General features: G+C 34.3%; 1 pseudogene across 1 annotated transcript; it reads right to left on the minus strand.

The window, feature by feature from the left end:
* Positions 1 to 1,274: 1,274 nt before the first annotated feature.
* Positions 1,275 to 5,974, minus strand: LOC147391602 ((-)-germacrene D synthase-like; annotated as a pseudogene). Its single transcript, XR_015182940.1, has 7 exons — positions 5,808 to 5,974; positions 5,348 to 5,630; positions 3,567 to 3,938; positions 2,375 to 2,593; positions 2,148 to 2,285; positions 1,800 to 2,048; positions 1,275 to 1,643 (listed from the first exon to the last, which is right to left on the minus strand). The product of XR_015182940.1 is annotated as a (-)-germacrene D synthase-like (transcript).
* Between the last annotated feature and the right edge of the window lie 8,777 nt (positions 5,975 to 14,751).

Below are 14,751 nucleotides of genomic sequence, written 5' to 3' on the forward strand. Positions count from 1 at the left end.
ATAATGTGATCAGGAAAATTATCTTATTAAATTAGTAAGGAAAATGTTTTTCTTTCCCAAACTAAAAATTTAACCCTTAATTATTTTAAAAATATCTTAAAACACCCTCTATATTTTATGAAATTACACTAAAATGTATTATGAAAAAGTTCTACAAATTTCTAGTAAAACTGGATAATTTTAAAAACCTTAAATAGTTGTTGATATTTGGGATATGTCCAATGTTTCATGATTTAAAACAATACTTTAGTGGCACAATAATTAAATGTGTCAAAACGGGTTGATGTCTCTAACCTAAATATGACCCATTTAATTATCGTGATAAATAGGTTAACACTATTGTAACCCAAATCCAATTAAACTTGACCCAGACCCACTGATTTCTTGTGGTTTTCGAGTCATTGTTACATTGCTACCCATATGAGTAAAGTTGGAGGGATATTATTGAAAATGAGTAGAAGGGAAAAAAGCAACAAAGTTAGGGTTATTCTTGAAATGTTGAGGAGAGAAAAGATAATAAAATTTTCCTCCACATACTTTGTTTATGGGGGATAAAGATTGAGATAAAAAGGCACGGCAACAACTGTGTTTTATGGCATAGATTTTAAAATGTAGGAAAACATCAAATCAAATCATATAGAATGATAAAATAAATCAATTCATATCACATGACTCATGTCGTCCTATTCTTAAGATCCATCCAGACAATGACATCAATGAGAAACCCCATATCTCTGCCAATTTGATTCGTTTTAGCAAAAGAACTAGAAGAGATCGAGAGAGAGGGCGAACTTGCTCAATCAATCTGGGTGAGGGAGTTGTGAGGTTTTGATTCGAGAGAGTGATTGCTCGAACAATCTACGTGAGGGAGTTGTGAGGTTTTGGATTGACTCTCAACCTTAGATTCCATTTCAAATGATGAACTAGCACTCCAGAAGAGGAGATCAAGAGAAATACAAGATTGATTTTGTGTAAAAATGCTTAACTTGATTATTTGATTTTCGTTTGGTCAAAAGAAAATAGAAATTGAGGGAAAAAACTCGTTTGCTTTAAGGAAATAGAAAACGAGGAAAAAATGGGAGAATTAACTCTACACTGACGGTCCCTTTTTCGATCCGTCGCTATAGTCCTCTACACAGACAACAATCATTTGGCAATCGCTAAATCTCGTCTCTATATATAAATTTTCCTGTAGTGTCAAAGACTTCATATAATAATAGAAATTCTACAAGTAAATGTTCTTGTTTGGAATCAAACATGGATAGAAACAATTTTATTTTTATTTTTTTAATGGGCCCCTCCCAGAAAAACACTACTAACGAGTGTAGTTACAAATCCAATTTATTCCTTCAAATGTTAATAGGATCAACGAGCAGCGAGGTAATGTTATCTTTGGTTCTTCTAGTTGAATCATTATATCCATCCTCATGTCGGTACAAGATTTCTATCATTCGGGCAAAGTTGAGAATTGGCTTAAGGATAGGTAGAGGAAATGGATTTTGTTCAAGGGATTCTTGGTTTATGTCTTTCCATGCAATTGTAACAAATTTTCTTATCTCCTCACACGCCTCTTTCTCCGAAACACCATAGTCCTTCATGTAGCACAGAACACTCGAAGCAGCTGCGCCTCTAGCTTGCTCAACCTATAAATTTTTAGCAACACATGAAGGTTTGATAATAAGGGCACATGTAACTCAAGGTGTTTGTTCTAAAATTAATGTTCATATGTGATCAAAACGAGAATCGAATGCATGCAAACAAAATGAAATTAAATTCTTGTCTATCCTTGTATGTCAGACCTCATCAGTTCGGACATCATCAAGGAATCGAGCAATTAGAGCAGAAGACCTAACAATCTTTGGGACACCGGTCGCCCAATCAAATGCTTCCTTTGTCGCGACTTCTCCCATGAAAATTAAGGATTGGATGGAAAGCATAGGGTACCCAGCAGTCATTGTAGCAACACTCAGATACTCGTCGAACGTGGGCATGTAACCTGAACTAAACCATTTGGCTTCAGCAAAATAGGCTCTAACCAACCTTTTCATCTGTTATTGACAAAATCAAAGCAATATGACTTCATTAGCTATAGTTATAATATCATGGAAAGTTACGAGGAAGTAGGAATAGAATATATATACCCATACCGCTTCCTTTGCATAGTACACGCCAGTACAATCTTTCTTCCTTCATCATCGCTTCTTCAAGTTCTTTGGTGACATCCAATAATGCTAGATAACACACATTCATGTATTCTGGTAGCTTATTTGGCCGCAGCATCCCACCTAGATAATTTGAACAATTTGTTATTTAAGAATGATTGAAGCATCACACAAAAACAAAATAACTAATTAATTATCACCCAACTACAAACCTTTCTATTGCGTCTGTAAATAATTGAAGTTCTTCCACTGTACCATATACATCATAAATATCATCTATCACAGATGTGATTGAGATTATTTTGGTCATAAACCTCCTACCAATGGAGTATTGAGGCTCAAAATAAACCCCCAGAATCCAAAAGTAGCACTCCACCAATCTATCTCTAGCAAAAGGTAGCTTCGATTTAAAGTCGACATCATTCCACCACCTATGAAGCAAATATCAACGAACCCCAAACATTACTCACCGAAAATTAGCTGTTTTACCCAAATATATGAAAGTTTTTAGGTATTGGATATGATTTTAAAATACTTATATATAATTTAGACTATTCTACAAAAACATGCACTGTAAATTGAAAAATTCTCAAAACAATAGACTATTCATGTTTATTCCAAAAAGGGTACAGTACGATTTTCATAATTAAAACATTTTGGCTAAAGAGGGAAATAAATTTACTGTTTTATAAAGAGGAATTTTATTTTTAACCATCTACATGAAAAAAAACCCAAAAAAAATATTTATTTTTTATAAAATTAAAAAAAAAAAAAAAAAAAATCACACTTAAACCAAAATATTCTTGCTCTGAAAATGCTAATTTACTGTTTTTGAAATTAAGATGAATAGTCTATTGTTTAGGGAATTTTTACAATTTTCTCCACCTTTTGGGAATTCCCCTTCTGTGTTAAAAAAAAAAAAATCTTATAGTGAATTCAGCTTCATACAGTTTTTGTTTTTCACAAAATATATAGTTCAATAATTTAAGAATCGTGATAATCTGACTACCTCACGTGACAAACTCAATCAACTACCTTGACGTGACAAGTTCAGGAATCGTAGATCTGCACTCCTCAAGATACACGGCTGCACTTCCCCATAAAAAATTGTCTCGAGGGAACGTGTATCCCTAGGAGCATGGATCTATGGTTCCAAACTTGTCACATCAGGTAGTCGATTGAGTATGCCACGTGGGGTAGTCAGATTATCACGACTCGTATTAAAATCATATCCGATTACATAATTTGATCAAAAGTTTTATTCTTTTATGTATTTTTCACCCGAAAATTAATGTTGAGAAATCATCCAAGGCCTCTTTGATAGATCATTTACCAAACATTTTTCTAATGATCCTTCTCTATGAGATAGTCTAAGGTGACTAATAATTAATGGAATTTAATTACCTTGAGACATCCTTCAGCTCTCTCTGATGCAAAGATTGTAATAGATTGAAATCCAACTTTGCAAGTTCTAGCAATGAATCATTCCTTGTTGTTTCTTCTTCATAGATAGAGATATTTGCCTCGCCTTTAGTCTTGGCATACCTCTGTGAAATGGTAAATATAGCGCATGTTCGACTTCCTCCTTAAGAGGAGAGCTTAGGTGAGTTATCATGGTCTTTAGGTGTGTAGTAGTGAAAATGAGGGCTTCATCCAGTATTTCTTCTCCTTGTACACTAAGATATGCAGCTTCATATAGATATAGCATGCCTCTTGCATCGTTAACTAAGTCCTGTTTGAAGCCGCCTTCGACTTCCTTGAACTTCAAAAACACATCTGTTTCATCACCCAGTTTCCATGCTATCTATCAATATTTTTCTATGCCCTCAAAATGAACTTGACCAAGGCACAAATAAAATGAATACAAATTAGGGATGCATGTTGGAAGGTAGACCTAGGCTCAACTCCAGTGGCAAACCCGAAATCGAGTTAATGAACGCAAGCAAGCATTAAGCTTGACCTCATTAACCTAAACTCAACCTGAGCTTGAGCTTGTAAACTCAGATTGAATTTGTTGAATGGGTTGCGCTTGTTGAACAAGCCAAATTTTGTTTTGATTAGTTAAAAAAGTTTTATATCTTAAACAAGAAATAATTAAAAAAAAAAAAAAAAACCATAGTTTAAAAATATGTAATTAATACAAAATATTTATATATTATACTGCCTAGGGTTCGGATTGAACTGGGTTTCTTAAACCCAAATTAACGCCGGGTTTAGTTGTTCTAACATAGGCTCTCAGCTCATGTTCTACATAACTAGGCAGCTCGGGTCACCCCACACAAGTTGCAGCCTTAATACAAATATTTTTTCTTTTCTTTAATAAGCGTATTATAAACATGGATGAGGATCAAGAGCCAATTAAATGGTTGTCATGTTTCATCCTATATGGGTTAGAAGTTTCGAAATGGACTGATTTTTTGTGAGGATAATCTCTATGGTGAGGAGATCATCCTCACTAAAAAATCAGCATATTCTAAAACTTCAGTTTACAAGTTGAAGAACTATGGATTGTTAATTTTTTTGTACACCTTTTCTGATTGGATTAGAAGTTTCGGGCTGGACAGATTTGTTGTGAGGATGATCTCCTCATCATAGAGAACTCCGAGCATAGGCAACAAATACAAACTTAGGTAATCCATCCATAAGAGCATCGTTTCATCCAACAATCCCCACTCTTTTTTAATTTTTTTCCAGCTAAGCAAGAAAGAAATAAATAACGGGTTAGGATCGATCTCGACCATTTAAAAACATGATTCATTAATTGGGGTGTGATAAATAATTAAGAAATTGGGGAGTATTAGTAAAAATTGTGGTGCAATAGCAACTCTCGTAAATTAATAGAGTGAAATACCGAGACGAAGGGGAATACGAATTTGCTGTTAAGGAATTTATGTGGTAAGCTGATAAGCCAATAGCATGGCGCCACATGTCATTGGATTTCATGTATTGAAAGTGGGGATGATGGTTTTTCTTCCTTTATATATATATTTTTCTTCTTAAAACCTGTAATTATTATATATACGGACTAATCCATGTGGTTGCACGCCCCAACAACCCCACAGAAGTTTCCCGACGCCCAACAAGGTTAATTCAACTATTATTGGTGACTCGATACACTGATCAATGAGGATTCAGTGTATCTCATGCACTGTACTGCATTGTATTTTAAGCTCTATAACGCTTACCTGAAGACACATTATACCCTTGTAACCGTAGCAGAAAAAAACGAAGCGCAATGGTATAGAGATCATCATCATCATCATCATCATAAAGGTGATTAGTGTGGGCATTATATATAATTTGTATTGCCTCTTCGATCTCCTTTTCAAAGTGATATGCCACACCGAGATGTTGGATAGTGTTGATCAAGTTCATTTGTTCGAGGGGATTTTCGGCAGCAACTTGTAAAAGCTTCTTCACCTCTTCTTTCAGCACTTCAATTCGTTGTATAGTCTGTGTATTGGATATCTGCATATGTCAATAACAAGAAGGGAAGAAAAAAAAAAATTATTCTACCAAATGACTACTTGTGGTATACTGTTAACCCTTTTAACTACAATTATGATGATTAGAGTAAGAAATTAAAAAAAAACAAAAGAATATTTAAACTGATCTTGGCGGGTGATGAGAACCATGCATGCTCACCATGTTATTGTCTGTGGATGACAAGAGGAAGTGATCACCCCATATAGAAGGATGATAATTTGCAGATAGACGGATCACCTCCTCTTTCTTATTCTCAGGAGAAATGGGAGAACAAATCAAGGGTGAACTCATTCTCTATATGCAAGAAATCTCTCTCTCTACAAAATTAAGCTATACAAAATGAGAGGGTCATTCTTCAATTTATAGGAGTGAATATTGGTCATCACGACATCATCATCTTGATATATCGACATCACCAATTAAGTAATTCCAGTCTAACAAAAAACAAATAGTATTGATGAGACTTGTTAAGGTAAAGTTGTATGATTTTAAAACACGATATTTCATCTTGTCCCCATCGATGCCAAGTTGATTCTGTCAAGTCTACTTGTCTCGAACAAGATAAACCAGTTTAACTTGGTTTATAATATTTATTAATATATATATTTATATTAAAAAAAAGAGTCATGCTGGGGTGATGGGGTGTCGTACACATTACCGTAGATGCTTTTCCGCGAGATATGAGTAAAAAGCATCAACAGTTATGTGCGCGTCACCTCTGTGTCTCCGTTTGTGTCATTCCAGTATTTTCCTTCAAAAAATTATGAGTTGTGCCGGAGTAACATTAAAATTGACTTGGATTCTCACATTCCTGATGTGGAAGTGCACACATAGCCATAGATGGTTTTTACTTGTATCTAGATGACAAGTGTCTATGATTCGTACATACATCCACATCAACAATGTGTAAATTGATGTCAATTTTAATGTTACTTCAGCATTTTTCAAATTATATTTATCTTCCGTCACAAAATGGTACATTTATTTAATAAAGAAATATTTAAATCATTAAAATAATTATCCAACGTATGTAAAAAGATGATTACTATCCAAAAGAGATGATCCACGCACGGACTATACATATCCCGCTCATTCTTGAACGATCCTAAGGTGGCCTGAGCAAGTTTTGCTGTTAATAGAGACAATGTCATTAATTCAAAGAATAAGTTTAACTAGCTAGGATGGGATCCAGCCATAAAAACTTGAGTCGTGCTGGAGCACAAGATTTATTGTGATTCTCACAATTCCAACGTGGACATATATACATAACCATAGATGATTTTTACTCATATCACTCGTCAGGAAACACATTTATATGATTATGTGCACATCCCACGTCAAACTTGTGAGAATTACAATAAATACTTTAGCGTTTTCCTAAAACTTTGAAGACTAGAAGGACATAAGCCCACCGTACATTAAATTTTATATATAATAATCATTAATTCAAGGAATGCATTTGACTAGTTAAGAGAGGGTCCTGCCATAAAAACTTTGAAGAGACATAAGCCCACCTTGCATTAAATTATATATATATATATATATATATATATATATATATATATATATATATATATATATATATAAGTTTTCATTCGCCTTTGTTTTATGACTTAACGTTTGGATTGGACTGAATTGATAATCTCTATGGTGAGGAGAACACCCACACAAAAAATAGCCAATCTAAAACTTCTAACCCCCTAAAAAATGGTTTAGAATTATAGATCGTCGATTTTTTATTATTATTTTGTAAACCACTTTTGACAAGGTTAGAAATTTAAGATTTGACTAATTTTTTGTGAGGATGATCTCTATGATGACGAGATCATCCTCACAAAATATCAAGCCAATCTAAAACTTTCAAGTCATATTGTACAAAGGTGTTGGCTCCCTAACATTGGTTGTTGAATGCTACCAATATATATAAAGAGCCAACATTGGGAGTTAAAATTTGTCCTATATGACTTACAAGTTTCAGATTTTGCTGAATTTTTTTTTATGAGGATGACCTATATGATAAAGTGATCATCCTGAAGAAGAAAAAAAAAAATTAAGATCTAAAACTTCTAACCCCATCAAAAGTGATTTACAATTAACGATAAAAATTTGAAAATTCACAATTCTAAATCACTTTTTATGGGGTTAGAAGTTTCAGATTGAGCCGATTTTTTATAAGGATGATCTCCTCGTCACAAAGATCATTATGACAAAACATCAACCCATTTCGAAACTTCTAACCCATATAAGAAAAAGGCATTGGATCTTTAACGTTAGTTGCCAAATGTTATCTATATAGCGTTCAACAACCAACGTTAAGGAGCTAGAATTTATCCTATATGACGTAAAAGTTTTGGATTGTGCTGATTTTTTGTGATGATGATCTCTATGGTGAGGAGTTCATCTTCACTAAAAATCAACCCAATCCCAATAGTTTACAAGCCATTTTTATGAGGTTAGAAGTTTCATATTAGGCTAACTTTTTGTGATGATGATATCTTAATCACAGAAATCATCCTCACAAAAAATCACCTCAATCCAAAACTTTTTAGTTATATATATATATATATATATATATATATATATATATATATTATATATATATATATATATGTGTTGTGGTGGCGGGGGGGGGGGGGAGATGCTAACATCAAGGCTTTATGGAGACGTTAACATTATCCAATACTTTTCTTTTCTAACAATACCCTCATCGTTTTGTCTTTTAGCAAAAAAGACAAGGGCATGTTAGTCTTGTAGATAGGTGGTTTTCGTCATTACGACGGCCACATCTACGAAAATTTGGAGTCGCCACCATTCAAATTGTAAGTGGGTGTGAATGGTCATCCGATGTACATTTTTGCAAAAAGTGACATTTTTTGGCGTTAGTGACTCACAATGGATAAGGGTTGATCGAACCTAGAGATTTGGGTAAGCGGTTCGGTTGGAGAAAAGGAAAGGGGTTAGGCACCCTTTTCTCCCCGCCAAGTGGCGGTAACCTCTACGTAACTCGGTCATTTTGATTGAAAATAAATAATAAAAAAAGGTGCCACGTGGGTACATTTGTACCCTAGATGAGATTTATTTTTGGCTCGATCATAGGATCATCTCATTGATGGAGATTATCCTTGTAAATCTAAGCCTTAAAGGCCATTCATTTTAAAATAAAATAAAAAAGGAAAGGAAGGGATTTTAGAAGAGGGAGGAGGAGAGGATAGAGAGAGAGGGGGGGTATACTACAAACCCACCTTTTATCTTCAAGATCACTTTTTTTTTCTTTCTTTCTTCTTCTTCTTCTATGCTTCTTAGGTCCTTAATGGCATATGGGAGAATGTACCATTTTGTTTTTGTAGAAGATTAGTATGAGATTTGAGGAGAGATGAGGAGAGCTTTAAATTTTTTTTGTGTATAAAACTTGGTGAAACTTGGTAGTACTTGGTAACCATTTTTGGGATGAGAGGGGAGGTATTTATAGATGTTTGGGAGAAGTTTGGGGGTATAATGGGATGAAGAGTTGAGAGAATAGAGAATGGCATGAGTATTTGAAGTGAAAGGTGTGAAATTTAAAATGGAATGAAGGGTAAATGTGTAATTAGTGAAAATGGGTGAAGTTTAGATCCAAATGGGTTGGATCCTACCCAAATCCATTTGGATAGAGTATTTGGTGGGATGAAATGAGTGATAGTTGATGGGGGGGAGTGGGGGTGTAAGAGGGTTGTTTAGAGAAGGAGTGTTAGGTTGGTTGATGAGGTGGGGTGTGTAGATTTAGGAGAATGGGTTGTGTAAGAGGTTGTTAAATTGGATTTTAGAAGGAGAGAGGGGATGATGCCATGTGGCATATGTGATTAGAGGATGAGGTGATGAAATTAGTTGATTGGTTGATGGTGGTTGTTTGATTAGAGAGAAGGGTGTGGGTTAGTTGGTTGATGATGAGGGAAGTATGGGTTGAGGTGATTTTGTTGGAGTGTTTTAAGGGAAAGTGATGGGATGATATGTAGGGGATATGGGTGGTGATGTGGGTGGTTGATGATGTTAGAGAATGGTGATGGGTTAGGGTATGGGTTGAGGTGTGGGTGGTTGATGATGTTAGAGAATGGGGATAGGATAGGTTAAGGTAGGATATGGGTTGAGGTGATTTGGAGAGAGGTGATATGGGTTAGATGAATGTTTGTTTAGACATGGTAATGGGGATGAGTGATTAGATGCGGGAGTGTGAATAGTGTGGTGATGGACATGTGTCATCTTTTGATGTTGAGGGTTGATTGGTTGATGTGGGTAATGGGTAATAGGTTAAAGTTATGGGTTAGGTAATGAGTTGGATATGGGTAATAGTTAGTGGGTTTTTAGTGTATTGGGCTTGGATTTATGAGGGTTATGGGTTATTTCGGGTTTGGATAAGGTTTGTTTGTGGGTTGGATTTTTGAGGGTGAGTTCACTTTAGGGTCTGGTGGTGTGGAATTGATTTTGGGTTGAGGGTAAGGTTAAAAATTATTTTTAGGAAATGAATGAAGGTTTGTGGGCCTCGAAGGGGCTTAGCATGTTTGCGGATCTCGAGGTGAAACGGCGGGAGGTAGATGAGGGGTAGGTATCCCAAGTCTCACATTTTTATTTTTTTAATTTTTTTTTTTGAAATTTTTGAAATCATTGATTTGATTAAAATGCCACGTGTTGGTAAATCGAACTTTTTGGGTCCGTTTAAAGAGTTTCATCGATCGTTTGGTTCCTCGAATATAGAGGCGGAGCGGTGATGTTGATTACGTGTGGGATGGGTCATATCCCTTCTGGTGGGTCCCTTAGACCATTGGGTGGTCTTGGGGGTATCGATTTAATCAAAACTGTCATCGTTTAATGTTTTGGGCCTTAAAGGCCCGTTGGCCTATTTTGTCAGAAAATTGATATTTCGAGTAGAGCAGAGCATGTCGAGCTCTTTAGTGGATCTACTAACCCATTGAGAGGTGTTAGAGGCTTGGATTTTGGCTAAAATGTCACATTTTAATACTTCGGGCCTTCGAGGCCCCGTTGGTCAAATTTATCGGAAAATCACTATTTTTAGGCCCTTTCAAGTGAGGGCCCGTTCAAATTGAGGTATCTACAAGTCTTTTATATAATAATACATTTATTATACCATTAATAAATGCATTTATTATATTAGCATTAATTACCAAAGCATTTAGTACAAAAAAAATATTTAATTCAAAATACTTAAATGCTCATAATATTTATTATATAAACAAGCATTTATTGTGTAAAAGACTAATACATCCTTATCTTTCTCTCAAAAAGATACAATAAGGAGGGGTATTATTAAAAATAAAGAAATATTGGACAATGCTAACGTCTCTTGAGGTCTTGGACATTAGCATTCCCCTATCCATATATGAGTAGATATATAGCTACTTCCCATTTTCACTCCCTAATTCTACACCCTTATCCTAGCATTCAATGAGTAAAATCAATAGTATAAGATAATGATGACATGACAGTTATATAACTTGTTCTTACAGGGCTCGGCTTGGCACCTACTAAAAAGGATTTTACATGGAAGCATGATTCCTCCCCCCCTCCCAAATGAACAATTCAGATGCTCATATTTGACACATCATCAAAGTTGCAAAAATTTGGTGTAGTGTTAAACATCAACCAATTGATGCTTTGTTAAAAAAAAAAAATTTAATTATGTAATTTTAAGTGCCCTACTCTTCATAAACCTTTAAGTGTAAAATTAAAATATATATATTCTTTAATAAGTGATCATAATAAGAAAAGTTTTCATTGATCGGAAAAATTATTTAGTCCAATAACATGAAGCCACCTATAGGCCTGTGGCGTTTAGGTCATACAACAAATCAAGTTTCTTAAGAATGATTTGCATATCATAATCAAAAAAAAAAAAAAAATTAGTTCTTTTGGAGGATGGATGTTGTTGATGTTTGATATTTTGAGGTAGGAGAACTTAAGGACCTAGTTGCACAAGTAATTGAATTCCAAACGATTTATTTATTTATTTTTAAATAAATAATATCCATTATTTTGATGACGAATTAATATATATTATTGTTTTGGCTAAAACTAAATCCAACTCTTTATGATCACCACATCTAGGGCCCAAGTTTTTTCAAATCTAAAAAATGTAAGGGGACAGCATGACATGATAGGGATTTATTATATATATATAGGGAAATGTTCAACAACAAACATTTTGGCAAAACATTTTTCAAAATATGGGTTAGAGGTTTTGGAATGGGCTGATTTTTGGTGAGGATGATCTCTACGGTGAGGAGATCATCATCACCACATCATCAAAAATCAGCCAATTCTAAAACTTCTAACCCCATCAAAAATGATTTACAAAAAATGGATGGTCCACGATCTTTCAACTTGTAAACATGGGCTAGAAGTTTTGGAATGGGCTGATTTTTGGTGATGATGATCTCCTTACCGTAGAGATCATCCTCACCAAAAATCAGTCCATTCCAAAACCTCTAACCCATGTTTTGAAAAATGTTTTGCCAAAATGTTTGTTGCTGAACGGGACCCATATATATATATATATATGGGAAATGTTCAACACCCTAAGCTTTAACCTACACTTTAACAAACGTGTTTTGTCCTGTATGGGTTAGAAGTTTTGGAATGGGCTGATTTTTAGTGAGGATGATCTCTATGATTAGAAGATCATCCTCACAAAAAATCAGCCCATTCCGAAATTTTTAGCCCCATGTTTAGAAGTTGAAAAATTGTGGACCGTCCATTTTTTGTAAACCATTTTTTATGGGGTTAGAAGTTTTGGAATGGGCTGATTTTTGGTGAGGATGATCTCCTCACCATAGAGATCATCCTCACCAAAAATAGGAGATCATCCTCACCAAAAATCAGACCATTCCAAAATGTCGAACCCATGTAGGACAAAACGCGTTTGTTAAAGTGTAGGGTAAAGCTTAGGTTCCATTCACGCCGTGTAAAAAAGCAAGCTGCTATATAGCATCCACGTCATCATATTTTTTTAGACTTCATGCATTGAAAGGTAGGACACGGGTGTAAAATCAGGAAGAAAATGAGAAGTAGTTATGACCGACTCTATATATATTTGCTATATAACATCCACGTGATCATATTATTTTAGACCATGGATTTCATGCATTGAAAGGTAGGACAAGGGGGTGTAAAATCAGGAAGAAAATGATAGGTAGCGATGACCGACTCTATATATATCTGCTATATAGCATCCACGTCATCATATTATTTTAGACCATGGATTTCATGCAATGAAAGGTAGGACAAGGGTGTAAAATCAGGAAGTAAAAATAAGAAGTAACTATGACCGACTCTATATATATATAAAAGATCGGATTATTTTGACAAAATCCTATATAATATTCTAGACAAACTTTTGTCTTATATGATTAAATTTTTTTGGAATGGACTGATTTTTGTGATGATGGTCTCTATAGTAAGTAGATCATTTTCACAAAAGATCAGCTAATTTTAAAACTTCTAACCTCATGAAAAGTAGTTACAAACTAGCAGTAAAAAAAATGATGGTTCACGATTTTTTAATTTATAAAGTAGGGTTATAAATTTTAGAATTAATTGATTTTTTGTGAAGATGATTTTCTCACCATAGAGATCATCCTCACAAAAATTCTGTATATTCCAGAATTTTTAGTCCATTTATGACAAAATACTTTGTCTAGAATGTTGTCTAAGATTTTGTCAAAAGAACGCTACCTATGCACATACATTGAGAGAGATTTATTGGGCAAACTTATCTGTTATAGTTTTATTAAAAATCTCTCCTACTTTACCAAGTTTGTTACCTAAACAAACCTTACTCTACTAATTGGACTAGCATGACTAACTTAGTAAGATTTACTAAGAGTCTTTGGGCCCACATGAATTATCAAATTAGCAATCCAATACCACAACCTTTTAAATTTCATTAAAAAACTCAGATTAAAAAGAAAACGTTCAAAAAAAAAAAAAAATTAAAACATTTTGAACTTGATGGTAAGTGTTGAAAATGATGGTTATTGAACTCCCAAATTCAAACTTAAAATTAACCTTCTTTTTTGATAAAATTTTTATTAAAGTTCCTTAAAACTTCATCTTTTATAATCCCGTGTCATCTTATTATGTTTTTGAATGTTACAAATTGAGACGGTTATAATCCACTCCAAGGTATGTTAAAACAAGATTTACTGGGTGACAAACTTGATAAAGTTATGTTTGGTGGATAACAAACTTCAAAAGATTAGGTTTCTATGGAGTTCTGAGAACTCCCAGGGATTTTTTTAATAAAATGCAACAGTTAGGTCTGCCCGATAAATCTCTCATATATATTTTATTACTTGGTGGATCTAAGCTCACCTCGTTCCATTAGTCCCGTCTTTATATTAATCCAACAGCTTGCCTCACATTTATATATTTTACAATTATATTTAAAAAGAAATTTTATTTGTAGAGTGGGTATGATTGCTACGAATATGCATGCACCTGATGTTCAACAGCAGCCAACATTATGCGTGCATTCTTCAATAATCAATTCGTTGACCAGTTAATTTGTATAAATTATATTTTTTAAGGGAAATGTTCAGCAACAAACATTTTGGCAAAACATTTTTCAAAACATGGGTTAGAGGTTTTGGAATGGGCTGATTTTGGTGAGGATGATCTCTACGGTGAGGAGATCATCATCACCAAAAATCAGCCCATACCAAAACTTCTAACCCCATCAAAAATGGTTTACAAAAAATGGACGGTCCACGATTTTTCAACTTGTAAACTGGGGCTAGAAGTTTTGGAATGGGCTGATTTTTGGTGAGGATGATCTCCTCACCGTAGAGATCACCTCACCAAAAATCAGCCTGTTCCAAAACCTCTAACCCATGTCTTGAAAAATGTTTTGCCAAAATGTTTGTTGCTGAACGGGACCCATTTTTTAAAATATTATATTTGTTGAATGGGTCAGATAGCTACGTATCAATATGCATCATAAGTTCCACAGCAGCCTGCTACTGTTGTTGTATATATTTAGCATAATTTTAGTGTTATATCTCATGTTCACTTCGTAATATGGCCTAGATATTTTTTTCTGTAAATATTTCAATTG

This window comes from Akebia trifoliata, chromosome 11, assembly GCF_017979445.1.
Source record: "Akebia trifoliata isolate Shusen 1 chromosome 11, ASM1797944v1, whole genome shotgun sequence".
Classification (NCBI taxonomy): Eukaryota; Viridiplantae; Streptophyta; class Magnoliopsida; order Ranunculales; family Lardizabalaceae; genus Akebia; species Akebia trifoliata.